This window comes from Anas platyrhynchos, chromosome 5 (genome assembly GCF_047663525.1).
Source record: "Anas platyrhynchos isolate ZD024472 breed Pekin duck chromosome 5, IASCAAS_PekinDuck_T2T, whole genome shotgun sequence".
Taxonomy (NCBI): Eukaryota; Metazoa; Chordata; class Aves; order Anseriformes; family Anatidae; genus Anas; species Anas platyrhynchos.
In genome coordinates, this window is record NC_092591.1 from 52,662,745 (window position 1) to 52,690,089 (window position 27,345).

At 45.2% G+C, this 27,345-nt stretch overlaps 1 long non-coding RNA gene across 1 annotated transcript; it reads left to right on the plus strand.

The window, feature by feature from the left end:
* The first annotated feature begins 2,701 nt into the window (after positions 1 to 2,701).
* LOC119717022 (uncharacterized) lies at positions 2,702 to 27,345 on the plus strand. Its single transcript, XR_005265954.2, has 3 exons — positions 2,702 to 3,223; positions 6,709 to 6,830; positions 23,205 to 27,345. It is a non-coding gene; the product is annotated as an uncharacterized lncRNA (long non-coding RNA).

A 27,345-nucleotide genomic window follows, 5' to 3' on the forward strand; every position in this document is an offset into this window, starting at 1 on the left:
ACAGAAAACTTCACTCAGAAGGGACCTCAGGAGATCATCTAGCCCTGCCGCTCCCCCAGTCCACATGGGGCCAGCTTTGAGGAGGTTACTCAGGGCTTTGTGCCCACCCAAGTTGTGAATATCTCTGAGAATGGAAATTCCTCTGTCTCTTGGGGAAACAATTTAAGTATTTAATTGCCCCATTATGATTTTTTCCCATAAAATCTAGTTGGAATTTCTCTTCTTGCAATTTGTGTCCATTTCCCCTCAGACTGTCCCTGTTTACCTCAGAGAAATTTGGCTCTGTTTCTTCTATGGATGCCCGATATATAATCAAAGGCAGCAATAATACATCTCTTTAACCTCCTTCTATCGTACTGAAGAAATTCAGCTCTCTCAACTTCTCCTTGGCCGTCAAGCACTCTGGCTCCTCTCTCAATTAACGTGGGCCTCTGTTGGACTTGCTGCGGAATGTCATTGTCACTCTTGTGCTGGGGTCCCCAGACAGACACGGCACTCCAGGTACTCACAACTACTGCATGGGATTCTGCTATGTCCTTTGCAGGACTTCAAATTTGTCTTTCTTGAAATCCCATCAGGTTTCCCTCAAACCATTTTCTGGCCTGTTGGTGTCTGTTTGCATAACAGCTCTATCTTCTTGCATACTGACTGCTTTTTCCAGGTCTGGCACTACCCACAAACTTGCTAAGGTGCACTCTGTCCCCAAATCCAGATCATGAGCATAGACAATACTTGACATTAAAAAGTATTATCCCCGGTATTGGTCCTTAGGGACCACTAGTTATCAGGCATCAGCTGAAATATGTAGCAACGCTCACAACCCTTTGAGCCTGGAGGTACATCCTGTTTTCTACGTACTTCAGAGTCCACCTATTCAAATTAAAATGTCTCTAGTTTGACTACAAAGGTATTATGGGAGGCTGTGTCAAAAACATTTCTGTGCTCAAGGTAAACAATAGCTGCTACTCTCATCCACAAGGAAAGTTTACAATTTATTGAAAAATGGTCACTTAAATTCCAGACAGCAGTCCTTAGGGAGAGGCAGTGCTGAGCATGTTCCCACTGTTCCCTGGCTTCTGCCTTCCTTCCCAGAGGTCTTCCATGTGTGAGATTGGTTCCAGCACATAACTGCATTCTTCCAGGCCCCAAAGCTATGCGCTAGTTTCCCATGCAGAGCTCAGCTTCTACATGCATTCCTTCTCATGTCAATAAGGAAAGACGCCAAGTACTTGAGAAAGTGAGTCGCAAACCACAGTCGCACGTAGGAAGTCTCATTTTAGCATCTCTTGATAGTGTTTTGTCTCCATCCAGTCCCTGCACATGATCTGAGGATGAAAATGTTCTTCAGTGGGGAAAGCACGAATGCTGTGTCAACCTGATGACCCCAGCTTATCCTGCACCCTCTACTAGAGCTGTTTGTCTCTATAATATCACCTAGCAGCCCTAAAAGTCTGCCTCTCCCACCTGACCCTAATATACTTATCACTGTGATCTTTAGAAAACACATTCATTTATCGTAACTACCAAAGCATCTGGAGTCAATGATGAAATTTGTGATGCTGCTATGGTAGGTGATATCCAAACATCATATACCCAGCCATTTTTTAGCTAACGAAGACAAAAGAAAAACAAGAGGAAAGCAGAGATGTGAACTGACTTGTACAACATTGTTCACATCAGAGGCAAACTCAGGATCCAGGGATTTAAAACATATTTGATCACCTGCTAGACTGGAGTTTCTGTAAATATGCTGTGGTTGTTTTCTGTGTGCTCCACACCACAGAATGCCTTCTGTATTCATTTAATCCTTTTTTTTTTCATGCCTCAAAATTACCCAACTCTTCCTAATAGCTACCAAACCTAAGGTCACATAATTTACCTCATAGGAACACAGGAACTGTGTAAATAAGTCTCAATCCCTGCTCTTACTTGTCCTGTGCATACCAAACTTTATCTCTGAGTCCTTTTGTTTGCCTCCCTGGACTTCTAGGTTAGGGCTCCACACTGCGTGTCTCCACACTGTACATACCAAAACTACCTCTTGGTCTCAGGAGATGTTGATTATAAAAATGTGTAGAGTCCCCAGCCTTTGGCAGGCCAAGTCTTCTTGCATTACCTGCAGAAGGCTGACTTCCCTTGCTGGTCCTGAGAATTTATTTTGCTTCCAAACCAAAATTTAAATTATTCTGCTAAACCTTTTCTCAGGAAAAGACAGGAATGTTCCTGGTGCACTGTGATTAATCCTAGGAGTTTTTGCTGAGGTGTCCTCTCTGATCACCTTTCTATTTCCCCAGCAATAACCAACACAGATATTGCCATAAACTTAGTCTGCATTCAGCTGCTGAATTAGAGCCCATGAAAGCCTGGGTGAGGTGAGCAGGAGTGCTGGTGTTGTATGTGTATTCTGGGTCCAGGCTTTGGTTGCTGCAGGATCTAGGGGCGGATCCTGGCTCCAGAAAACACAAGCCAAGAACATGCTTCTGCTGCTGCCACAGCCTTCAGAGGCAGGAGAACAAAAGCAAGCAGGAGCCCAGGCTGGCCTTAAAATGCTGAGTGGGGCTTTCGGAAGGAAAGGAGAGAATGAGGTGATTGGGTTGTTTAAACAGCTGCAGTGAATCAGCAGCTCCCTTCCCCTGCCCACCCCTCGCTGCACAGCAGCCCCCTCCATGCCAAATAAAACAAAGCAATCCCAAAAAGTGCAGTCTACCACAGTGCAGCCGTTTCATGCTGCAAGACAGAACCAGCCCCTAAGCTAGAGAGAAAGGAAAGATGCAAAGCTGGTGGGATAGGGGGTTTCTTAACAGGAACCGCAAAGAAGGCTCGTTCCAGCAGCAAAGGAGAAAAAATAGAGGGAAACACAGAAAAGGGAAAGGGCCAAACTTAGCTTTACTGTAAGCAGAGCAATCTAAGCTAATCACAGTGAAAGTTCCTTTTAGTTAGAGAAGGATGAGACGTGCTACTGCTGCCATCTGTGACCTGTGGTCCCTGGTTTAGCTGGCTAGCCCAGCTTCTGTGGATAGTGAAGACCCTAAATCAATCAAGCTCTGTGGAAACTTAGAGCACCTGGAGCTAAGCTCAGGCCACAGCTGAGAAGTTCAGAAGCTTTGAAGAATCACACAGATTAAAAAGGGAGCTTGGGGGCTGGTGTCCTCTGCAGATCAAAGCAGTGTTTTGAGGAGAACCCCAAAGATGACGATCCGTAGGAAATCAGTGCAAGAGACAGGTGAGTGAACGTTGCTAATATTTAGCAAACAGCAACGGAAAGGCTTAGCATATAGCCACCCAGCATTTCTCCTTCATCCTGCCCCCCTTCCCAGCCGCTCAGTTCAGCTTTTTGTCAGGCTGCTGTGTGATCTGCTCGGCCAGTGCCCACTTAAGGATAGTTATTGCAGGGAGTGCAGTTAGAGTCTTTGTAATTGCTCAGCTGATGGTGTAATGGTCTCTCTGAGGATTCAGCCCAGCAACAGTAATGATACAGCTGGCCTGTCTTGTCTGATGGGATCATTTCCACTTTATTATAACTGTGATTTTCAGCTCAATAATTCCAGAGTATTTTTAGACCCTTTGAGATGAAAGAATGTGCTGAATTTGCTATGGTTTTTTTTTTTTTTTTTTTTCCCTTTCTATTTTTTTTCCTGTTCTCTCTTAACTGGTGACCAAGAGAAAAAGAAATTCCCAAGCCAAGTCAATCAGGGATCCCCCAGTTCATTATTTTTTTTTTCTTCCTGTACCTTTTCCAAAAGAGAAGGGAGCTCTCAGCAGGCTGCTGAAAGAGGCCTGGATGTTTCCGGGGATGAACTGAGAGCCTGGACATAACATAAAGTGAAGAGGAATTTCAGCTGAGACAACCTTCCACTCTGTAATCTTATGAAAAAGTCTCCCACAGCGTGGTGAAGGGTGAACTTTGCTTCTTCATTTAGAGCCAGAGCAGAAAAATCTCCAACTAGAGGAGTGTAGGAAATAACGCAGTCCTAATCATCACCATCAGCAGCCATCCTTTTCAGCCTTTCCAGTTGCTAGAATCACCTTGATAGCCGTGTCCTTCCTCCAGGTCATTTGTCTCCCAACATTCCCAAAAGGAAAAAACAAATGGTTGCCCCTTGGCAGCTCCCAGAAGACACTTCCTCATCCTTCTGGCAGGTGACAGAGCACGACAGCTCTAACTTGTTTCTCTTGCACCTCTTTCATGCGGGATAAAGCCATGCCCTACTACATCGAGGGGAGGGGATACAGCTGTGAAAGCTGCTCTACTTCTCCTTTGCCATGTGCAGATCAGCAAGGGATACCCTGTCAGTTGTCATTTCTGTGTATGTCTGCTTCATGTTCTGGTATTAAAGCCCAGGGCCTCAGGCATCTATTGGATTTTGTTTAAATGCTTTATTGGATTTTATGAACCTCATATACACCAGACAGACCGTAGGAGACATGTCCTGGTGATATCCACAATAACCTATTAAAATCCCAGCCATGTTTTAACTCCATTTTCAATGAACTATGGAGACACAACCCTTTTCTCTATAGGGTGAACAGAGATCTCATTAACTGCATTTAATTGAGAGTGGCAGCTAGTGGATTTTATACATTAGGGAGCACTTCTGTAGACATTGCATCTTTCAAATGCATACACTGAAAAATTATAATGAATCCCATGATCGATACAGAATCATCTTTCTTGTTTCCACTGATGCTTCAGTTCCAAGGTTACTTGAATAGATGAGCTTCAGTTAATAAAATTCACATTTTCTTCACTCTACAATATTTTTTTATAAACTGCTCCCTACTTTATTTTTTCCTGTTTCTTTTGGCATCATCTTTATCAATTGGTCTTTCAAAACAGCTTAAAATACTATACACACACACACACACACAACCTTCTGGTTGAGGATTTCAAAGCTCCCAGGAGCTGCAGAGAATGCTCTTTTAAAGTGTATGGTATTGTTTCTATTTTGGAGATTGCAATGAAGGCAGAGAGCAGCTAGGTGTTTCTCACACTGTGTGGCACACAGGAAGGCAGCAGCTGGCTGAGCTGTTCACAGAGCTTTGAAACCCCAGGCCTCAGAGCAGGGCACTGATGCTGAGACATCGCTCCTCCACAATTCACTGGAGGTTCCGGGGAAGGTGCGTGAGCTCCTTTGTGTTAGGGAGTGAGAGAACCAACCAAGAATGTCATTTGAGGTCAGTAATCCACTGAAAGCAACAAAAAGGTAGTGGGAAGAGCAGCCATGTGGCGTGCGTGCCCATATGCACACGCTTACACCCACGCACACACGCTGTGAATGAGTCACGGTGGCACCGCATGGCACCTTCTCTTGGAAACCATGTGAATGGGAAGGGGTGCGTGAAGATGGTGTATTAGAGGCTGCTCTTAGGGACCGTGACAGCCTTTCTTCAATGGACTGCACTAACCCAGTTAATTTTAACAGAGTCAAGCACTGTTTTGGTCATTTGGTGCATATCTGTTAGAGAATCATCTTCATCATTGTAGGTCAGCCTTACCCTGTGGACCACCTCTTCTTACCGATGTTAATTCCCTTCTGAGCTTGACAGCTTTGTGAAGGTAGTTGCACAGCTCCTCTAGGACTTCCTACGCCCCAATTTGATATATGTTCGGAGCTTTGAAAACATCTGCTTTCTGACTCAAGTGCTTCAGGCTTGGTCTCTGAAGTTTGATTGTTTTGGAAAGTTTAAACAAATTCTTTTCTTCTGTTCGTCTTTTCGGGTCAGGAGAAGACGAGTGCTTGAGAGTCTCTCAATAATAGCCACAGTACCCACTGGGGATGGGGAGGTGCCAGATTCTCCCCTGGTCCACGATTTACAGGCTGTTCAGGCCTCAGCCTCTGTGCTGGAGTTGCTGATACCCGGGTGTCTGTGTCCTCCTGCCCTGCCACCTGGGTGCCGTGGCAGGAGGCACAGCTCGTGCTTAGGAGGAGCAGGAGGCAGGGTGGCTCCCTGGCAGGAGAGAGGCGTGAGGCAGCTGCCAGGCTCTCCTGCCATCAGCTCAGTGGCTAATTGTTTGCATAGCTTCGCCTTTCCCAGTGGTCTCCCCGTGTCCTGTGCTCCTCATGTGGTTTCCATTAAGGTCAGGGTGGGGGAAGGGAAGCACGTGAATTATTGCAGTATTTACTCTCACTGATCGTGCCAAAGCTGGGAGCATCTCTGGCACAGAGGCTGCAGGGAGCTGCAGGCAGGGCACAGACACAGACTTCAGTGTTAACTGCACTGACCAAAAAACAGAAATCTCCCTCTCCCATCCCCTCACAAAGACCCTGAGCACCCCCTTTTCTCAGAGCGAGCTGTACAATAAGGAATATGAGGTTGACTCAGATGGGAGTGAGAATAAATCCACCACCCAGCTGAAAAGAATACAGCAATTTGAGCAAAGTGATCAATCCAGGGAGTGTGGCTACCATTTCCAGGATTGGGGCTGCCAGGAGAATTAGCGTAAATTCAACATCCACAACAGGGCAATGGGAGAATCTCTGCCTTCTCTTCTGTGTGTGCTCTGTGGCTGGCCTAAGGACCAAAGCGTTCAGCTGGACTACTCCTTACAGACTTCCCTGCCAACTGATGAACCTCTCAGAGTATCTTAGTTGTTGTCTGGCCACCTCTGTCGCATAAAATTAGCATTTTTCAACCCTTCACAAAATAATTTTCAGATAGTTCAGGTAGGTTTTATTTGCCCTTGTTTTCTTCTTTCTCTGGTTTCAGTAGTCCTTGGTTTTAATGCCAGTAGTGTGGGTAACCGGCAAAGCAAGTTGAAATGGGGACTACGTGCCTTCTCATTCGGCACTGCCTTTTACCGGAGATGCTGCAGATGCTGGAGTATGAAGGTCAGTGCTTCTCTATTAGAAGTCTGTATCCCAGGAATCCTAAGGACATCCTTTTCTTACATTAAGCTCCAAAGGATGCTCCTCTCCTAGTGTTTTGAATGCTCTTTGCTAAGTCAACTTCAGATGAGCAAGGGTACTGGGTGCAGGTCAGAGACTCAGAGCAGCTTGATACTGATGGCTGTTCTAAGAGCAGAAGAGCTTGAAAGGGAAATGATTACAGCCTGACAGCTCCTGGCAGGGTTTCTCTGGACAAGCTCCTCATCCTCATGCTTGGCTTTTCCTTTGATGGGCAAAAGGGCAAAGTTACATGTCCAGAGTAATTTTCTTAATGTTACATGGATAGGTTTCTGATAGGGGTTCATGGACTTGCATGGAAGAAAAAGCTGCCCAGAGTAAAGAGGGTAACAAGAACAAAAAGTAGATCAAGTAACAAGAACAAAAAGTAGATCAAGTGAACGCTCTCCCCTTTGACTGTCTTCTTTGAATTATAAACTACACCTTGTGATGGCAGGAATATCCTGACATTTCCTTTGGAGGCTGAACTGTTTATGCAAGTCTTCGCACTCTAAGGTTAGAGCAACGCAGTGCTCTTTGGAAAAGTGATGAACCTAGAAGCTATTCACAAAAATGGCAGCAAGCCCAGAACATATTGCTGCTACAGGGCTGGAGTGCATCTGGGACTGGGCACGTCAGTGCTTGTATGTGCACAACAGCTGTGTGCCAGGGTGCAAGCACAGGGGGGGCACTGGCGTGTGCATCCGCGGGGCTGTAGGTGTCAAAGCCAGCTGGAAGCTGAAGCCGTGCATCAGCGTTTTCAGGCTGTTGGTGGTGTTGATTTCCAAATGGACTGATGGCATAGTCTTCACAGGTTGGGCAGAGCTATCATCTTCGCTACAATAGCACTCACAGGCCCTGTTGTGCTGGGTAAGACTCAGTGTGTGTGTAAAAAGGGACCTGCTGTGAAGGAGAGCAGGTGTATGTCCAACAGGCAGAAAAGCTGCTACAAAGGGGCAGTGCAGAACACTGGGTGTGTAGAAGCCCGTATGCCTAGGCATTAGGTCTGACCATGTGAAGTTGCTTGGGTGTTCTCATTTGTTTGTTTGTTTTCAAATAAAGATGCATGCTGCCTTAATAATCCAAGAACATCAGTTTTACAGCATCGAAAAATGGCTAAAAATACATAGTTGTGTGAAAATCTGTTTTTAGTTAACATTACAGCTCTGAAAAGCAGCCTGATGAAATAAACCAACAGCCACGTGGACTACTGATGCCTGGCTTTCTAAGATTCTCACAAGATTGACCCCAACAGGGTCTGATGTGTGGTAGGATGTAAGTAACTTTCAAAGGTTTTCCCACAATGGGAACATTTCCACCAATATTCTCTGCCATGGAGTCTCTGGTATCTAAGTCCCAAGCTCACCCTGCAGCATTTTCTCCTGTGCAGGAGGGGTGCACAAAAGGAGGGTTTCTCTCCTCTACCCAGCCACTGATTTTTTCCAAACCTGTAGAAGCTGCATAGTTTGGGGCCAAGAAGCCCTCTTCAGTTGGACTTAAACTAGTCAGCAAAGTCAAAAGTTTTGTTGGGATAGTATGGATTGGTGACAAAAGGAGAATTGGGTTTCTTGTGGTTTGTTTCTTTAGTAAACTAGGCTAAAAACAACTCTGAATGAAAAATTCCATCCAGCTCCAGTCACTACTTGGCGTGTTATCAAAGGTTGCTCTCTGGCTGGAGAGAAATAGGCTTCATGGCTTCATGAAGCTTAAGGAATGGACTGTAGTCTATACTACTTAGGTTGTTTCAGATTTCTGTTTGCCAGGGTCACCAACAGTAGGAAAAAAGACAATAACTGCTAACAAGACTTTCTGGGAATCTCCCTCAGTCTGTATTAGTGTGCTGGGGTGGAAGTGGGAGGGGAGGAAGGGGTCAATTTCGTGGATTTTAGTCTTCCTGGATACGTGGAAAGACACCTGCAATTTGTTAGCAAGTCAGTAAAGGTGGCCTGGCAGTTCTGACATTTCCAGGAACGTCAGGAATGAAACCTTAACTAGTCACAGTTTGCAGAGAGGACGCTGTGGTGGTTTGTCATTGACTGGGCCTGTGCCTTTTAGGAGGAGATTCTTCAACAACCCCAAATTCCAGCAGCAGGGCCTTCCATCTGTCTCACACATGACGCGTTTTCCTCCCACATCTCCTGATGAAGACTTGGTAAACGAGAATCTCAGAGGCAAGGCGTTTGCCTGCAGGTCCAAGCCCTCGTAGGAAGGAGCGCTCTGCTCTGCACATCATTAGCTTGCGGTGAGCTGAGTTAACCCCAATGGTATCCCAGTCCTCTTCCAGTAACCACTGGATTCATAGATGGAATCATTTTGCCATTCACCAAGATTTCTTGTATCTCTTCTTGTTGCAAGTGGAACCAGGCCCAGTGTGTTTTAAGGGACAGTCTAGCATTATCCCAGGGCCAGGCTCCTTAACTTAGCAGTGATTCTACCCAGAGGGGCCCCGGTGCAGAGGTGACTGTTCTGGAGAGCATGTCTCAGCCTCTTCCCAGCATGTTCGGATGGCACCAGGCAGGCAGACTGCATGGTTTTGGGGTGCTCTAATAGGGATGGGAGGTCATTGGCTTGCTGCAGATCAATTACATGCAGGTAGAGCTGCCATTCCTAGGATGGTAAGGGTGCTCGAAGGGCAACATACTCCAACTCAAGAAGAATAACAAAGCTGTACAGTCCGGTGACAAGTTTTTGATTTAGTGATGGGCCATTGGTTCCTGAGGGAAACACTCCACTTGCTCCTCAGCAAACTCTTTTGCCTTTGGTGGGTGCTAGAAGTTTCACGAATGCTGGAACCTTTTGGTGAAGTTAGAGATCACCATTAGACACAGATCTGTGTAACTGTTTTTGCCCAGGCAGATGTAAGGCAAATTTCTCACATCATTTACCACCACCTGCTATGCAGGACCTTATTGACTCTTGCTAGTTGTTGAAAGTTGAATCGCCTTCTCTGGGTCACTCAAAGGGTGTGAGATTGTCAGTGAGCTTTAATGGCAGTTTTTTTGAGCCATTCTCATTTCCGTTTTTTAGAATTAGAAAATCAAGTCACATTTTTGTTAAAGGGACTCCTCCCTGTCTTTGTAGCCAGCAGGACTCGGGTTTACATTCTGCTCAGGAAAGGCTAACTATTCTGTTCCTTCCTTCTGGAGCCATGCACTCTCACTGGAATTCAGCCTGTCTGTAATTCCTCTGAATTGTGATTTGGGATTTTTCTTGTGCGAGGTTCTTGTCTTATAGGCTTGGTTTGAAAAGAGGCATGCTGTGGGTTAAAGGAAAAATGACAAAAGCATCTATAGCCAGAGAGAAGCAAAAGAGTTTGGACAGAGCAAGATATTACTTTTCTGTGAATCTCTAAAGCTTCTCTGAAAGTGTTTCAAGCCATTCAAATGCCACTTAAATCTGTCAGTCCTGGAGAAATACAGTAGTCTGGTGCCACAAGCTGCTTCCTACATAGTTCAAAGCAAGGGAATCTATGCCTTTCTCTGTGCTTTAGAGACACTCGTGTCAGCTCTCGCCCCTCTTCTCGTTAGTGCTGCATATGGGCTGAAGCAGAGCTTGTGCTCCCCAGCAGCCATCAGAAGCGGGTGCCGTAAGCCTCCCGCTGCCAAACCCAAGATGCCTTGAAACATTCAGCTGGCAGGGAGGCCATGGAAGTGTGAAACAGCAATTCACCTCTGCAGCTCTGGGATTAGCTTTTGACAAGGTCGCGTCAAGAGAGTTTATCTGATCGTCTCAAAATGTCTTGCTGGCGCAGACTCCTCCACAGCCTCGTTCACGCAGTTTTGCTACAGTGAGTAGTTTTTACTCCTGGAGGGGAACAGAGGGCAGGTTGGTCCTATAACAGGGGTCAGTCTGAGTGCATCAGCTGGGGCCCTGGTCACAGGGGGCTGCAGGGCTCTGAACTGGAGCATTAGAAGTTGCAGGGAGCTGAAATGAATCAGCTGAGCTGCAGAACAGAACCAGGCACCATCAGTCTGATTCAGCAGGGTGCCATGCAGAAACCTTTCTTCCCTTTTGTTCACTTGCAATAATTCAAGTTTTTAAAGGAGAGTCCAGGAAGCCCCAGATCCTGGATAGACTTATGGCAGATGGCTCAACTCCGCGTGCAACTGGCAGCATTCTGCCCCAACAAACCAAGCCATTTTGGTGTTCGGATGTCTTGGACATCTGAATACTTTTTGGGTAGTGCCCTGCACTGCTCTCAGCCTTTCATCTGTGAGCACAGCCTGTACAGCCGCTGCCATCCTTCCTTGGTCCTGTTCCCTGCCACATCCCCTGAACCTCCCTCAACCTCTCCGACTGTGGACACCACAGGTGATCCCCTTGCTCCCAACCTGTTTTGCTGCAGCTCCCCTCAGAGCAAACCTTCTGCTAATGGCACTGCCTTCAGAGGAGCCTTCTCCTCTACAGTTACCCTCAGCGCTTTCAAAGTCACCTCTCCCCAGGCATGCTCACAGGACTTCCTTTCCACTCGTTTCCTTTATTTGGGAGAACAGCTGGACAATTCCAGCTGTTTCCCTCCACAAGCAGTTTCGGAAATGAGGTGATAACCTCAGTCCTTCTTGAGCCGTGAGGTTAGCTGGGGGAGGGCTGCAGATTAAATTAACAGCCCAAAATATTTGAGGTTGAGTGCAGAGAGGTGGGGAACCGGTGGAATTTTCCATCTTGCCTGGGCTGTATCCCTCCCACCCTGAGCTGCTTGTTAAGCCTCAAGGGCACGCAGCCTGCCTACTTTGTCCAATAATTTTAATCCTTTGGTAGTGTTAACACGGGAAGCCTCATTACATCTGGAGCCTTGTGCATGAATTATCCCTGAAGGTCAGCAGGAGGCACTGTCAGAGGTGCAGCACGTTCCTTGGGGTCAGTGGTGAGATGATCTTACACAAGCACAACCCTTTTGGACTTCCCCCAAAGTGCTGGTGCTGAGGGAGGGATTTGCAGGGTGATTCACAGTGCGGGATGTACAGGACAAAAGGGGAATTTCCCTCTGTATGTCCAAACAGGAAACACAAAGCACAGCCATGGAAATGGCCACTGTATGTCTTAGCCATATGTGGAAAAGACACAGCAGCCAACAGCCCACGTTAAAGCGTTGGGCCTTCTGCTTTCTCTCTCCTTTTCTATGCTAAGAGGCGGTGATGAACAAGGCTCAAAGAAAACCATGATAAGGATGAAGTCAGTCGTTTTGGGAGACACCTGATGTATATCTAAGATGTCACCAACAATAGAGGAGGAAAGTGATTTACTGTATGTTTTGTTGTTTCTGGCAGCTGACACGAATGTATTTCATCTTCTGGAGGTGTAGGAGATGGCATCACGGGCCAGGTGATATCCTGGTCTCCTGCAGCACTGCAGTGCACACTGTCACTGCTGGAGCAGTGGGAACTCTATAGGGTTTGTAGGACCTGGTGATCTCCAGGCTCAAAGGGCACGATCTCTACAGGCCAGGATGGAAGCAGCCTGCTTCTTTTTCTTGACTGTTCATGACATATGAGGGAGGTCTAATCTGGTTGGTTACTTATAAAAATAAAAAATAATAAAAAGAAAATAGCAGGTGACCACGTCAGCTGTTCATCAGGAGGGCCATGAACGACTGGGCTGTGGTTTTCCTGAGGTCCGTGTATACTTGGATTGTTATGAAAGGTAAGTAAGAAAGCAAGCCATCTGACTAACATTTGCTGTGCAGGGAAATTAGGCAGGGGGCTGCAAATTAAAACATCCTTTTCTTTGGCTTTCCGTAATGTTCCTCAGTAAATCTTCAGTGGAGAACAGGTCTGTCTGCCATGCCAGTCCTCTCAACCCTCTCTCTGAGAGTCTGGGGTAAGTGCCTAAGAGCCTTGTTGGCCAGGATGCTCTCCTGCTTCTGGAGTGTATGCTTATGCCCAGGCTGGTGAATCTGGGCCCACAAAGAAAGAAAGAGTTGTTGGGTTTTTATTTTTTTCCTGAATTGTTGAGAAAAACCCTGCTTGAATTGATGGCAATGTTTCTTTCAGGCCAGTGTTATCATTACATTAGTTCAGTCCGATTTGTATTTTTGCCACAAATATACGAATTTATTAATAAGGGTGATCAGCAGGAAGCAGGACAGTGGAGGAGATGGAGAGTTTTTTATCTGTAACTTCCATTTCAAATCCAGTTAAGCTCAGCAGTGACTGGTAGTTATTAGTGTCTGATATTTCTTGGTAGGCTCTGCATGAAATAAATTAGCAGATCTTTCATTCAGTTCTCCCTCAGAAAAACATCAACCATAACTGACATTAATTAGATGCTTCATTTGCTGTCTTGCAGGGAGGGAAAATCTGATAGAGACCGCGCTCTCATATTTCCTGAGTTATCAACAACATTCACAGAAAGGGTCGTTGCTGGTCAGGCCGGGTGTATAATAGCATCCTGAGCAATAGACTGGAAAAGCTTATCCTGATGTAGATTTAAATGAGATTTTGACACCCCGTGCATTGCCTGTAATACACCAAAGGTTTTGTTTGGCTAGAGAGCTGGCAAGATATCCCACCGCAGCCACCTACTGCTGGTGCCAGCTCTTTGGGAGACAGGACTGTTATTCCAAGAGTGACTATCTAGATGGTGAGCATCTGTTTCTTCTGCAGGAATCCAGCTGGCCCAGAGTCTCAGCCAGACCAAGGGACCACTGAGTATTTGCACCATGGATGACAGGCAGCTTTCAAAGGAGAAAAGGATTTCCTATCAGGGGCCATGAGCGCAGCCTCAGAGGCTGATAAGAATAGGGTTTATTTTGTTATTGTTGCTGAAGTGGTTAGTGCATGAAGCGTGAAAGAGTTCTTCACCTCATAGCCAGAAAAGGTGGAAGTTCGGAATTAGCTAGGATACCAGCAAACGAAGACCATTTCTTTCCTCCTTATTGACACATTCTTCGTTCCAGTCCAGGATGGTTTCTTTGGCATCTTTTTTGCTGCAATTATAGGACCCCTTGGAAAATCTCCCACTTACACACCTTTTCCCCAGGATATGGGTCCCTGGAGGAGGCTTCCTGCACACTGTTTGCTTAGGCACCTGTGCACTATAATGTATGTTTAATTGATATTGCATTAATGGTATGATTCCATTACAGGCAGGCAAGATGCTTGCTGCAAGAACACTCCCAGTGGGCCCTGAATCAGCTGCAATAGATAATTTTTAAAGTGCTATGGATCTTCTCAAAGCTCCAGTGTTAAGTACAGGAGACACAGGGCTATTCATTATTAACAAGATATTATGCTTTTTGCTCAGCAAAAAGTGGGGGTCTGGGATGAGCTAAGCTCTATCAAAGGTGAGATTCGAGACTGCCAGTTTGACTGAGCTATTCCTCAGACACTGCCTCTCAGCCTGTGTCAGCTTTTGAACTCTATTTGAAAGATAAAGTTCACATTCTGTTCTGACCTGGTATTCTGAGAGTTTTGTCAGTTCTCTTTGGATTTGTTTGCTTTGCATTTAAAATTTTATGAAAAGGCTGTGAGTGAAAGGAACTACCAGCTGCTTTCAGGTAGGCTAGTTGAAAAGGAGCCAGTCGAACTTCTCTGAGTGCAGCCTTCAGTCATCCCAAACCTGGGTTTCTTTCCCCACTTCCACGTTTCTGCATATATTTCTTAGTCTAAATCTTCAACAAGCTTTTGCTCTCCCAGCTACAGGCCACCAATGTTCTGACAGGAAGAAAGATGTGATCTCCAGGAATGAATGTTCAGTGTGATGGGAGGGTGGTGAAAAGGTATTTGTCTTAGTAGGTATTTCCAGCCTGAGCTATGGTCCCACACTGTAGAAGTGCCAAGTAGGAGTAGGGGAGAAAAATGTGAAAGCAAGAGAGTGGCACCTACTTCTGAATATTCAGCTCATTGTTGCTCTTGCTTGCATCCTCCCTTGTCTCCAAGTCTCATCTCCTCTCTCTCCAGTACCATCGTTCTCAATCCACTGTGTTTTGTATTTTTACATGTGGTGGTGTCCTGTCCTGCAACAAAGCACCAGCAGGGTGACTGACCCTTTCACTCTCAGCTCCACCTCTCATGGGTGTGTTTTACTGAAGAGTATAAAGGTGTATAAGCAACCAAAGCTGCTTCAGCTTGGAAATTAAAGCAAAAATCGGTTTAAGATGAAGATGAAGACTTCCCAGGAAAGCTTTGTGTGAGTCATTAAGGATTCTCCAGGTTATTTATACTCTTTTCAGTAGTTTGTGGGAAACATTAGATGTTTTAATCTTCTAAAAAGAGAGAACATTCTTTGAAAAATTTTCACCCTCTTGACTGCTTTGTAATTAGCTCCACTAGCAAGTCATTAGCAATTGTTATTGCAACGGAGTTTGAAGTCAGAGGTGGAGAATCATTATGACCTTATTCTTCACTCTTCTCCATCCTCTTTACTACATGTGTAGTCAGAGCTGCCACCAATGTTATTAGTAAAATTTTATTTTTATCTGTGCATTTGAGAGGGAAGAAAGGGAGGTTCTTTTGGCACCGAATCTTCCAAATCTACGCAGAGCTTTGGGTCTCTTGGCAGGAAGATGTGCATTTTTAAGGGGTCACACATTGAAATTGTCAGTTGAAAGTTTCCTCTCTAAAAGAAGAAACTTGGAAAAAGTGTTTTTTTCAAATTCTTGTTTCTTTAAAAATAGAAGAAAAGCTCAGGCTTCAGAGCTTGAGAACCAAGATCAGACACTCACCAGGAAGTGTGGCCTTTTCAGTTATTTATTGGGTTGCATTTTTATTCATAGAGCTTGTTGGTTGATCTTTATGGACTCCTTGATGTGCAGCTTCCTCTCCTCCCACTGTCTTCTCTTCATCTGTCCTTTACACAGCTTGGAGACTTGCAGGGAGAAAGGGACACATGCATTTGATGGTTTTAGCAAATGAGAGTCTGATGCAAGCTCTATCTAAAGCCATGGAAGAGAAGAAAGAATCAACATAGAGGCCATGGGGCTGCAGATCTGTACCATGCCTATCAGATCTACCCAGCAACCTCAGGGACATACAGCTGCACCTGCAGAAACCCATCTGCTGGCCTCCTGACTCCATACAGACATCGCTAGGGAGTCTGGCTCTACTGTATTGGCTCTCTAATGTTGTATGTTGCTTAGCCTGCCAGTTTGCTGCTTATCACTCTGGTATTTTTTTAACTAATGGGTGACTTTTGACCCTCTGCTTTGGTTATTCACATAATCTATCAACACCAGTAGGCTGAGCAATCAAAAAACCCTTAGTAAGGTCAGCACGGCCCTCCCTTACCACCTGTCCTTGAAAGGAGCCCAGATGGGCTGCTATCAGCACGATCATCTTCAGAGGCACTGTCTCTCCCCTGCTGAGCCGTGCTCATTTCCTCCCTCACCTCCAGGTGTGAACACGAACCAACAGGGAAATTAAGACAGGAGGCTTGTCTGCAGGTCTGCCTGCAGCACAGAACCCCGCTTTGGGGAAAAGGCTAACATCAAAACCATTTGTCTTCCGTGAGACCCAAAGCTGTACATCCTAGTGGTGCAATCTGAAAACAAGTAATCAAAATGCTTTTCTCTGAGTTTTTTTTAAATGAAGCAGACTTGTCCAAATGGCTCAGAGTTGCTATCGCTTTCCCTCCAGGCTTGCTGCCACGCAGCTGGGCTCCTAGCAGTCCTGGTTGCCCTGGCTCAAAAAGGGCTCCTTGGATCCCAGGCTTCCTGCCAGGGAAATCTTCAGCATCCCAGCTGGAGCTAGGTTTGCCAGGCTCTCAATTCTGCTCGCTGATCAGGTACACGGGAGAGCGTGTGAGGAAATGGGTTGATTTCTGCCAGAAAATTCAATTAAGCAAGTGGATTCCCGTGAAATGGTTCAATTCTGTTAAACTGGCATTTTTCAAATGGAAAGCTGTTCCATCAGAAAGCTTATGTCCAGCTCTGCTCATTAGTGCACCCATCCATGAACAAAAGGCAGGTTGTGCTGGAGACCGTGCTCCAGAGCTGTAATTGAAATGCCCAAGTCCCTTCCATCAAGAGCAGAGCACGGAGTAACGCTTTAGCATCTGACTCCGATTTAGCACTTGCATGTTCGCTGCAGGTACAAAATATTGCAAGACCCCAATTGGATAGGGATCACTGTCCCCATTAACAGATGGATACAGGGCTCAGACACAGGGCAGGAAACATCTTGGTCGTATAGTGAATCACTGGGAAATTCTGCAAGAGAGCTCATGACAGAGCCTTCTGCATCAGCTTTGCCTTCTTATACAAACTCTCCCAAAAGCCAAGTGGGTCAGACCTGCTTAGGAGTCACGTTACAGGGTTCATGTTACAGGACACAGATCAGGTTCAATTATAACACTCCCACAACAAATTCATGCCTAATTCTTAGCTCAAAATAGCAGCATCAGAAGATCACAGGGTAGCAGACGGTATGACATGATGCGTGATGAGGCTGTATACCCTGCTGCTACTGTATTATAGATACCACTGCGATCTAATTTTTAAAGAACTGTCTATATTCAAGGTGAGCGTAGGAGCTAATGTAGGAAGGGTGCAAAACTGGCTGCTTTTGACTCCTGGCTCCTTACTGCACTCCAAGTCCAGCTGTCTCTCACAGGAATTCAGAGCAGTTGTATTCCTCAAGAACTAGAGCCTCATGAAGAGCAGTCGTCTCTGAGTCCTGCTCCTCGCTCAGCTCAGGAGGAGCTGGAAGGCAGGTGGGCTCCTTGAAAGGCAAGATGCTAATCGCAGCAGAGACAACAAGCTCCTAAGGCTTTTGAGACTAAAAACAGAGATCTGCAGATTTTGTGGCAGAGATTTTCTCTGCAGCTTGAGAGAGAAAGCAGCCACTGAAATTCTGTTGTATGTCATCACCACTGATAATCTCATGTTGGTTTGAAAAGGAAGATGCTGGAGGTTGTGCTTTTAGAGGCGCACCCTTCTGACAGGTTAGCTCAAGCTGCCCTCTGCCCAGTTTTTTCTATTACTTAGTCTGTAGTTTGGTTCAAATATGGTGTAAATCAAATGTTCACCAAGTAGGGTAACTGGGAAAGGCTGAGTTGAATTCAAAGCCCAGCCCTACAAAACTGTATTGACACCATGCAACTTCAGCATCCGTGGCATCGTTTTGCAGTCCAGACAGCAAAAAGCTAGGAAGCAGCCTGCAAAGTCCCGCAGTGTTGGGTAGAGATACCTGCAAGTCTGTGCTGAACAAACGCTTACAGTGATCATTCAGCCACTGCTTTCCACTTTCAGCCAGCTTTAATGTAAAAAGCACAAATGTTTGCATTTGTTCTGATAACATTTAAACTGATTTTAATTAGAACTGTCAGAAGCACCAGTAATCAGAGATTGTAAACTACTACAGGTTTTTCTGGAAGTGGGACACTTAGGAAGAGGTAAGTGTCCTTTCAAGGGTTATGGTTGTATTAGTTCACCTGCTATTAGACATCAGAAAATCCATATAAAGGGAGAATTTGAGGGGGAGAGAGAGATAAAAAGCCTTAATTAAAGCTGTAACCATGGGGAAAGCTTCAAATACATCTTGAACTTTAGTTATGAAAGCATCAACCCCAAGTCATCACAGGTAGCTGAGCTTCTTCAGTTCTGGTCTCTGTGAGGAGGCCTTCAGCAAGGTGAGAGTCCTGGCACAAAATAATGGATGTGAACCTTCTGGAAGCCACAGGAGCTTTTATTACTAACAAACACATACCTCTGGACTTTCTTCGAAGGTTCTTCAGAAAGACTTCTCACGATACTACCTAGAATGGTGTTTTTCTTTTTATTTTGACAGTGGTATTCAGAAACAATCTTGCTTCTTCCATTTAGCAGAGGGCTGAAATTGGTTGTCAGACACTTGCCATCAGAATCGCCTCTCAGTACTAACTCTCCTGCCTGAATCTCTCCCAAGCTGCTGGCACCACTTGCTGCCTTTGCACCCTCCAGTGGAACTGGACCACATGCTGTCTTGTGATGGGTCCAGGGCAAGGATTTGAACGGGAATCAGGAAAGGCAGGACAAAGCTCCTGCTGACACCCCGCTCAGCACTTTGTCTTTCTTTGGCTGATGTAAGTGCCTCTTGCTGGTAACCATTGCCTTCCAGATTGCAACTCTGAGAGCTGCCTTAACCTATTCTTCTGTTTCATCTTGATTGATGGAGCCTTGCAGGTGAAGTGAAGGCAAGCCATGGGAGGAGGGGTTTATGAAAAGGCCCTCAAACTAAATTGCATGTGTGCAGTAAAACTGTTTTGTTCTTCTGCTCAGATTTTATGCTGCACCAGTTAACAGTGGCATATGAATACCTCGCTGGTACGGAGAGATGAGAGATTTAGGTGTTAAAAACACCAAGACCCAGCAACATGAAAGATATAATTTAACAGGTTCTAAGGTAAAAGCCAAATTCATAGCTGTGATTGCAAACGGATGATGAGTGGGGCGGTTTCATTATTTAACACTGTGATTTTTACATGGATGCAGACTGCTACCGTTCTTATTTAGCGTCACCTCACAGTCACTTTGCAATGGGTGTAAATGACTGCTGACAACTGGTAGTTACACCAGTCACCCAAGTATGAGGTTAGTCAGAGTGGGCAGACAAGTTGCAAAGGATTCCCTCGGTTTCCTCCTGTCTGGAGGAGAGGAGAATGAGGAGAGAGAGCAGAGAAAACTGTCAGTCCCACTGCACATTAGGTATTGCTTTGTGAGGACAAAAATGTAAATGGATTTTGGTTAGCATGAAGATGATAATTTCTAATAAAGACTTATTGGCTGGTTACCAAGCTGCTGTTAGAGATCAAGCCATTTAGTTTGGTACAATTGCATTTTAATTGACTCCTGTTGCATTTTAAGTGGGCTTTAAGTGGCGTATAAGCCTTGAGTTTAAATTTCCTAAGTCGGATATATCAGCACAATGCTTTTTAGCAATAAAGCAAAGTTCCTGTTTAGGAAACAGGGCTCTGCAACATGTCCATAAAGCTTTGTTATCCCTACTACAGATCCCCGGGACAACTTTCCTTCCCACTTGCTGATGTTCTTATCCCAAAAGTTAGACAGAAATGTTTTGCCTTTTTTTTTTTTTTTTCCTGCTTTTCCCTCATCCTGCTTATCTTCTAGGGAAGCTATTTTATAAACAGTAATAGAATAGGGCCGAGAGGCTTCTTCACACAGAGAGGCAGGCCCAGTGTAGACTGTCTCCTCCATATGGCAGCATATGTTTCTGTGCATTTCCTGATAGAGCAACCATCTCCCTGTGGCATTTGGGCACGGTATAATTAGCTGTGTACAGAAGTAGAGTGTTGATAACATTTTGCTGGAAGAGTGCCATCAGCGTGACTGTTCTTGGTATTGGTTGCCATAAGTAACACTGTCTTTAGAGAACAGGCATTGGAAATTTGTGGGCTGCTCTGCACACCCCGAGCTCCTTTGTGATTTTATCAGCGGTGGTGCCTGCTAGCCCTGTGAATTTTGAATGTTTAATAAGGGAGGTGCTGGCCTCTTTGTTTAGCTGTGCGTCTTCTTGATTGTAATTTGACAGATCTAAGTCCAACAGCACATGAGCATCACAACTGGATATACAGCCTACTACTCTCTGTTCTTACCTGCTCACTCCCTGTTTTCTCCAGCTCCTCTAGTCAGTGCAGAACATGACAAAAAGGTAAAAAAACAAAACAAAGAAACAAACAAAAAAAAACTCCAGGAGTATTTCTCTTTACAAAGCTAGGTCCATTGCTGGGCCTGCTACCTGCCTTCTCTATAATCGAATCTTCATGCCTTTTTGACTTCTAATGCAGACAGAATGTCATGATTACAGTGGATTATATGAAAATACGATGTATATATGAAAATAAGTCTGTCTCAGAGAGTACCCAACAGCAGAGCTTCAGAGAGGAGTGCAGAAAATATAAGATCACTACTGATGAGTAGAAGAGGACAAATTTCATCTTCCTAGAGGCAATTAAAGGATTAGCACTTTACGGGATTATCACTTCTCTATCCATTTTACACTGCTTGCAGTAACCTTGCAAGCACAATTACCTGTAATCTTTTGAATGCTTTTATTTTGCTGGTTTCTGTGACAAAAGTGGAAGTGAGTCCCAACAGTTAGTAATACAATGGTCAAAATATTTTCTGATCATACATGTATTGTCTTTGGCTTTCTCTTCTGCACCTGTAAAATCTCCTTCTATGTTTGCACAATGCTCAATTTTCAGCAAAGCTGCTGAGGCAAGCCTGTAACATCTGGGGGGAGAGAGGTGAAGAGCTAGTCCCAAGTCCTGAACCTGTAAGGCTGTGCGATGTAGCGCAGCTCTGTGACGTCTTCCCACTGGGAAGGGACATTTCTGCGTTTTCCTGCCTTCTCTTGAAATATATCAGGGTGTCCAGTAGGAAGCTAAAGACTAAAAGAAGCTGTTTTGACTCAGAAGGGCTGACTGAGGTTGGAGAAAGGAATGCTAAGGCCTTGAGGTATGGTAAAGTGATACAGCCAAGGGGAGTTCAGAGCAGAGTACTCAAATGTATTTTGCTGAGGTACTTTGGGCAAAGGCAACAGCAGCTCGTGCTTCTACACGTGTACTGGAAGAGGCTTTTTGTATGCTCAGGAGGTGTTTTTATGCCAGTTTCAAACAACCTGTGTATTAAACCAGAGCATGAAAGTTCAGATACAGATTGCATCTGGAAAGATGAGTGGAAGGGAGCATATGCTTACTTCTCTGTAGGTATCTGATTTGGGTCAGAAGTCAAATCCTCAGGGCAGCCTCTGTCCTGACATCTTGTTAGGTCTGAATCTGAAGAAGCTATCAGGTCAGAGCAATGGGAGCACTTTCCAAATTCACTCTCTGTTGCTTACTCCCCGCTGACTGGGCTGTTATGGCAGCAGAGCAAACCTTACCAAAAGTTTCACCTGAAGCTGGAGGTAGATGTAGAGAAATTTGTCTTGACCTTTTGTGTTTTTGCAGTGTTAATAATGGTTTCTTCACTGCTGTGTGTGCAAGTCTGAGTTTGATTGCCTTGCGTTCTATGTGGTAGGTACATTTGGTGGTGGCGTGTGATAATCCCAGAATCCGTGTAAATTTTTCACTTTATTCCCCAGCCCTCTCATAACTCTAGAGGCTGAGCAAATTAACTTTTGGCATAGAGAAGGATATGGCTGGAATCTCGGTAACAGCAGAAGAACAACAACAAAATCACTGAAGAGTTGTCTGGGATTTGAGAAGCCAGAAAAGAGAAAACCAATGTTTTGGGGCTGTCTGCTGAGACGTTCATTGGAAGGGTCAGAAAAACCGAGGTCAAGTCCTCAGTGTGTTCTGTGGCTGTGATGCAGGAATGCTGGTTTGCTTGAAGTAATTGGAAAAGCAGTCCCAGCTCCCACCCTCACCTGTGTCCATCTCAACTACTGGTGAAAAGCAGCCGTGCCTGCCCAGGCACATGCATTGGGCATGTTCTCCTCCCCACCTGATACCACACTGGGGCTCTGGGGCTTGCTCTGGGCTTTATTTCTTGGTCAGAGTTTGGCAGTCGCAGAGGTACAAAGAGCTTTCCGGCTTTTCTGACCTTGCAATCTCGACAGGAAATACAGCGGAGGGAAAGATAAAAACAAGAGGGGAGCAAATGAGGTTTTCTCAAGCCTGGGCTTCTGTGCCTTGAATTGATGCAGATAGAAGAATGGGAGGAAGCCGTCTTTGAGGGCTGCTTGAGAGGCAGGCTTCTATTAATAACGTTGTTTATGTGATCCCAAGGCATTGTTAGGAGGAATTTCTGCAGCCTGTAAGCCTCTTCTCTTGTTGCTCAAGATTTACCCACCTCAACTTTTCCTTTTACTCTAAGCTGAATTTTTAGGGAGTGCTTTATTGGGGCAGACTGCCTTTATGCCCCCTTCTCACCCAACCTTTGGTGTCTTCCAAAGAGGCACAAAAATCCTTGCCTTGCCTCATATATAGACTTAAAGGAGACTCCCTTTTTAGCCACAGCTGAGGAGAAGATTCCCTCCTTTCCGCTGCAGAGCAGAGAATGCCGGCTTGTAATTGCAAAAGCCTTTCCGTGCCAGTTCTCCTCTCACCTGCGCTATTCTCAACTAGTGTTTCCTTTAGGCTCTCCCTATTTGTTCCCACCATAGCAAACACTGAGAAAAGAAACGTGGTTGTTTGTTCCACATCCTCACGAGCTGCCATTGTTTGAAGCAGCAGTGGACAAAGGCTCGGATAGTTTAAAAAAAGAACATTCAACAGTAATCTTTGGCAAAGTGATAGCATTGGAAAGTATGTTTTTGGCAGTGGTATATATTTTTTATTAGGATATATTGTAAAGTAATGAGTTAGGGCCCTCTTTAGCACTCTCAAAACAAGACATCTGTGATAAACAGTCATGTGATCCCTCTTTTTCCCTTTTTCTGCTAGTTTCAGATATTTTCTGGTGGTGGATACTCTACACACAAAAAAAATCAACGATACAAGGGAATGTTTGAAGGAGGTAAGGGGGGTCTCCAGATCACAATCCCCGAGGAGCCTGGGAGCACCCTTTATACCCAGTGCTGTCAGACCCATGCTTCCACACCAAATCAAAAGTAATTTTAATTCTTCCCGGTGAGAGCCTGAAGGGATGTGGAGGGGCACTGCAGCTCCTGAAATTGAGGATCTGAGGTTGGCAACAGGACTGTAATATTCAAGCATTTGCTAAAGAACTTTGAACGCAGCTGGAGTGGATGGAAAAGACTTACTTTTGTGCTGCTAGGATGGGAGAGCTCTCCCGCAGGGTGGTTTCTGTGTGCGTGTGTTTAAATCTGTGCTTTATATTTTATTGAGATACTTTCTATATTAAATTAAATGAGCGACTGTATTAATTCAGGCATGCAGCTTCCAGCAGCACTCCCATAGTCACAGAGGTTTCTCTTTGCATTAACATATCTGCGTTTAAAGCTAGGCCATCTCAGCAACTTGCAGAGTACAATGTACTGTATAATTTAACAGGGAACAGAAAGCATATCAAGTAAAGCCTTTAAAATATCACCTCTTCCCCAAAGTCTACCAGAAGAAAAACCCGCAAGCCCTACAGTCTGCTCGTGGCCCAACACCCAGCAGCCACATAAATCTGTGTCACTTTGAGGCCTACTGGTAGCAGCCTCCCTGCGGTTTTGAAAAATTCAGGAATCCAAAGGCTCAGTAACACACAGCTGTCTGCGAGCGGAGGGAAGAGCAAGCTTAAGAGGACAAACATCCGTGTGGTCTGGTGACCAGGCTGTGGTCTGGTGTAGTGTGAAAGGTGAAGTCCGTGTGATGTGAACTGAAGCCAGACCTACAAACATCACTGAAGTCATATGGGGAAGCAGATTTTTTGCCTCCAGCTGCAGACAGAAGCTTTTCGGAGGAAGACAGATAAGTCTGAATGCTGCCCTTAATTCAGTGTGGCAGGCGGGTGGCAGATAGCTTGGGAATCCTTCCGCCGTGATACTTAACATTAATTTAGAGTCCACCTGCAAAGATCTGGGGGAGCAGAAGTCTCAGGGTGTCTGTTCCTGTGGGCCTCCTAGGAATCCCCTGCACCCTAAAGGAACTGGCTGGCTGGAAGTTTTACAAAACATCCCCTTCTGTACAGCCTCTGCTGTTCTCAGCCACAGGGACTGTTGTGCTGGTATTCTCTGTGCCTGGGCCCACTGGGAACCTATAGGAAAATCCTGCCTTCCCCCAGCTAGTAATGACTAAGTGCTGGAGGCACTTTCCTGTATGTATTGACGCTATGTCTTTTGAAGCTGCAGCTCCCACAGCGTATAAAGGCTGTATCCCGCCCTTTGATGCCAAATGAAGGCCAGGGTCACTGTATTTGACCTCAGTAACTCAAGGTTTAAAATGGAACAAAAGAGTCAGTAACCACTGGAAGTGGTTACTCATGAGGTCTGATCTTGTGTAATACAATACTCCATGACAAGCGCTTCCAGTGTTGCCAGAGCAAAAGGAGTGGGACATGCAGTGTGGGCAGTCTCATTTCTTCACAACAGGGTGTTGGAGCACGTGCATCTCTAGAGCAACTCAGACGTAAAAATCTCATAGCCCATCTGTAAATCCCTCCAGTGTGATGAAATTGCCGCTACCAGTCCCGTAACAGAACGTGTAGAGCCATCTGGCAAAATTAAGATGAGTGGGATTTGCTCCTTTTTGCAAAGGAAACGTCCGTCCAGCCAAACTCCAGGGTGTTTATAAATTACTTTACATGGGAGAGGGCTGTGAAGGCTTCTCTTTTCCAGCTTGTGGTATAGTAACCTAGCAGTGCTGACTTTCGTTTCTTGAATCAATCATTCTCATCTGGGTGATGATGCTTCCTTGGGCTGTGGCATTATGCCATCACGTTTTCCATAAGCCAGCATGCAGACACAAAGAGCCTGGATTGCTGGCCAAGTGTTGAACAAGGAGAAAATCAGCAGGTCTAATGTTGAAATTATTGATATTGTTTTAAAGTGGTCTAGTAAATACAGTTGAATCAGCCCTGTCATCTCAGTCAGAGCAATCAAAACAATCATTAAAGCTTAATAAAGTTGAGTGATTCATCTTTTGCTGTAATATTTTCAAATAATTATCCTACTTAAGATTTCAGCTCCTTGAGAGTTTAAAATTTAGGCAGACATGAGGAGAAGGGCTGAATTTTAATCCAGTGCTATCTCCTGTCCCCACTATCTCCTAGGCTTTGTACCTTCTATTCCTGCTAAGACTGGTTTCAAGCTCATTGTTGATGAGCACTGTGGATGTTCAAGCAGTTGGATGATACAGATGGATACTTGGACTAGGTGGTCCAGGATCTCATCTCCATCAAACCATGCATCCTTGTCCCTTGGCAGTGTCAAATGTCCAATTCATAGTGTTTCTGGAGAACCTGACAGTCCCGTCTCGCACACAGTGATGCAAGGCACAATGCTGCACAGAGGCACACAAATGTGGAAGCCAGCCAAGTGCCACCTAGAGCGTAGACTAATGGAGATCTTCGCATTTATTCTGCCTGGCAGTTGTTTGCTTCCAAATGTTGATTAAAGCTTGGAACAGCTTCCAGCCCAGAAGAGGAGATAGCTGTGCACCTTGACTCTCTGATGCAGCAGATGGTACCGGCGGCTGTTGTGGTGCATTCAATGGTTAGATGTTTCCAGAGCCTCAGGTTGCTGCTCTGCTTGGCTGAATCTCTCTTCATAAATATTCACTTTTGAAAGAGATTTATTTAGAGGGAAAACATGGCACAGATAACTATGGTCACCAGAAGAAAGGATCTCAAAGGCAATATTTCCATTGCAAAGGCAACCAAAAAAAGGACTCAGCAGGTTAGTCATTTTATGTGCATATTAAATAAAAAGCATTCACTGTGAGCAGAGAGTGCACACAGTTACATCAGTTCAGCTGTTATGCACTCATTAAGCTGTAGTGACTAATTTACTTGCAATTGTTTCTCCAAGCCCTAAATCAGAGCCTTTCAAACTGTGTTAATGCCCTACCTTCCTTTCCCTGGCATAGAAGGAGGGGCCAAGACACTGATTTATTAGAGGTGAAAAAAAACAATCTTGGCTAAAACTGAACAAAGTACATGTTAGATCCCAGCTAGGCATTTCAGCTTTTTTTTCAGCCCAAACAGAAATGTAGTTAGTAAGAAATTTTGGTCACAGGGTCAAGAAATACTTTCCAAGCTTTTCTTAGTGCGTTACCTTTTATCCGTGTTGATGGATCATTGTAAAATGTCCCTGTATCTATCTCGCTCTCAAGGAGATTTCCGCCAGTGGGAATCTCATGTGGTTTCTTTGTGTCTGTGCTGAAACTATATTTCATGGAAGGAATCTGTCAGGAAGGTGAACTTTCTGACAGTGAAAGTCTGCACAGTGTTTACGCAGCAGTAGGACCAGGCATCTGGAGGAAGAGCAGCCAGCTTATCGGCTACCCAGCACCCCGGAGTGGGAAAGAGTCAGGCGTATGTTTAGACCTTGGAGTGCATACCAACCAGCATTACACTAACACGTCCAGCTACTTTGATAATAGCTGTAGCATGCGAGGGCTAAGAAGTGACTGAAGAGGACATGAAGTGGATGGTTCAGACCCTGTCTCAGCCATTCTGCTGTCACGGAGGCACCAGGCTGACGGGGTGTTGTTAACCACTTAGAGCTCTCTCCACACACTGACGGGAAGTGATGCAGAACTGAGTTGTTCTCCTTTGAGTGATGTGGAGAAAGTGTATATGGAGAAAACGGGCACAGCCTCATGTTACTTCTTGATGGCTCCACGGAAATTGAACTGCCTGTGAAAAATGTTCTGTTAAGGATGGGAGAAGATTTTTTTTTTTATTATTATTATTACCTTTATAAGGTGCTTGAGACCCTAAACTAGACAGTCAGATGTACCTCCCTTACCTAGGGCAATCAGAAACTCAAATACGAGGTATCTTTTTTTGAGGAGCTGTTTATCCATTCTGCCATTCCAGGGTTGTGTCATGTTTGTGGTACTGGACTGATAAAACAGGGATGCCACTGATCTCTCACAGGGGGCATGTGCTCCTTGACCCTTAGCAAGATAACCT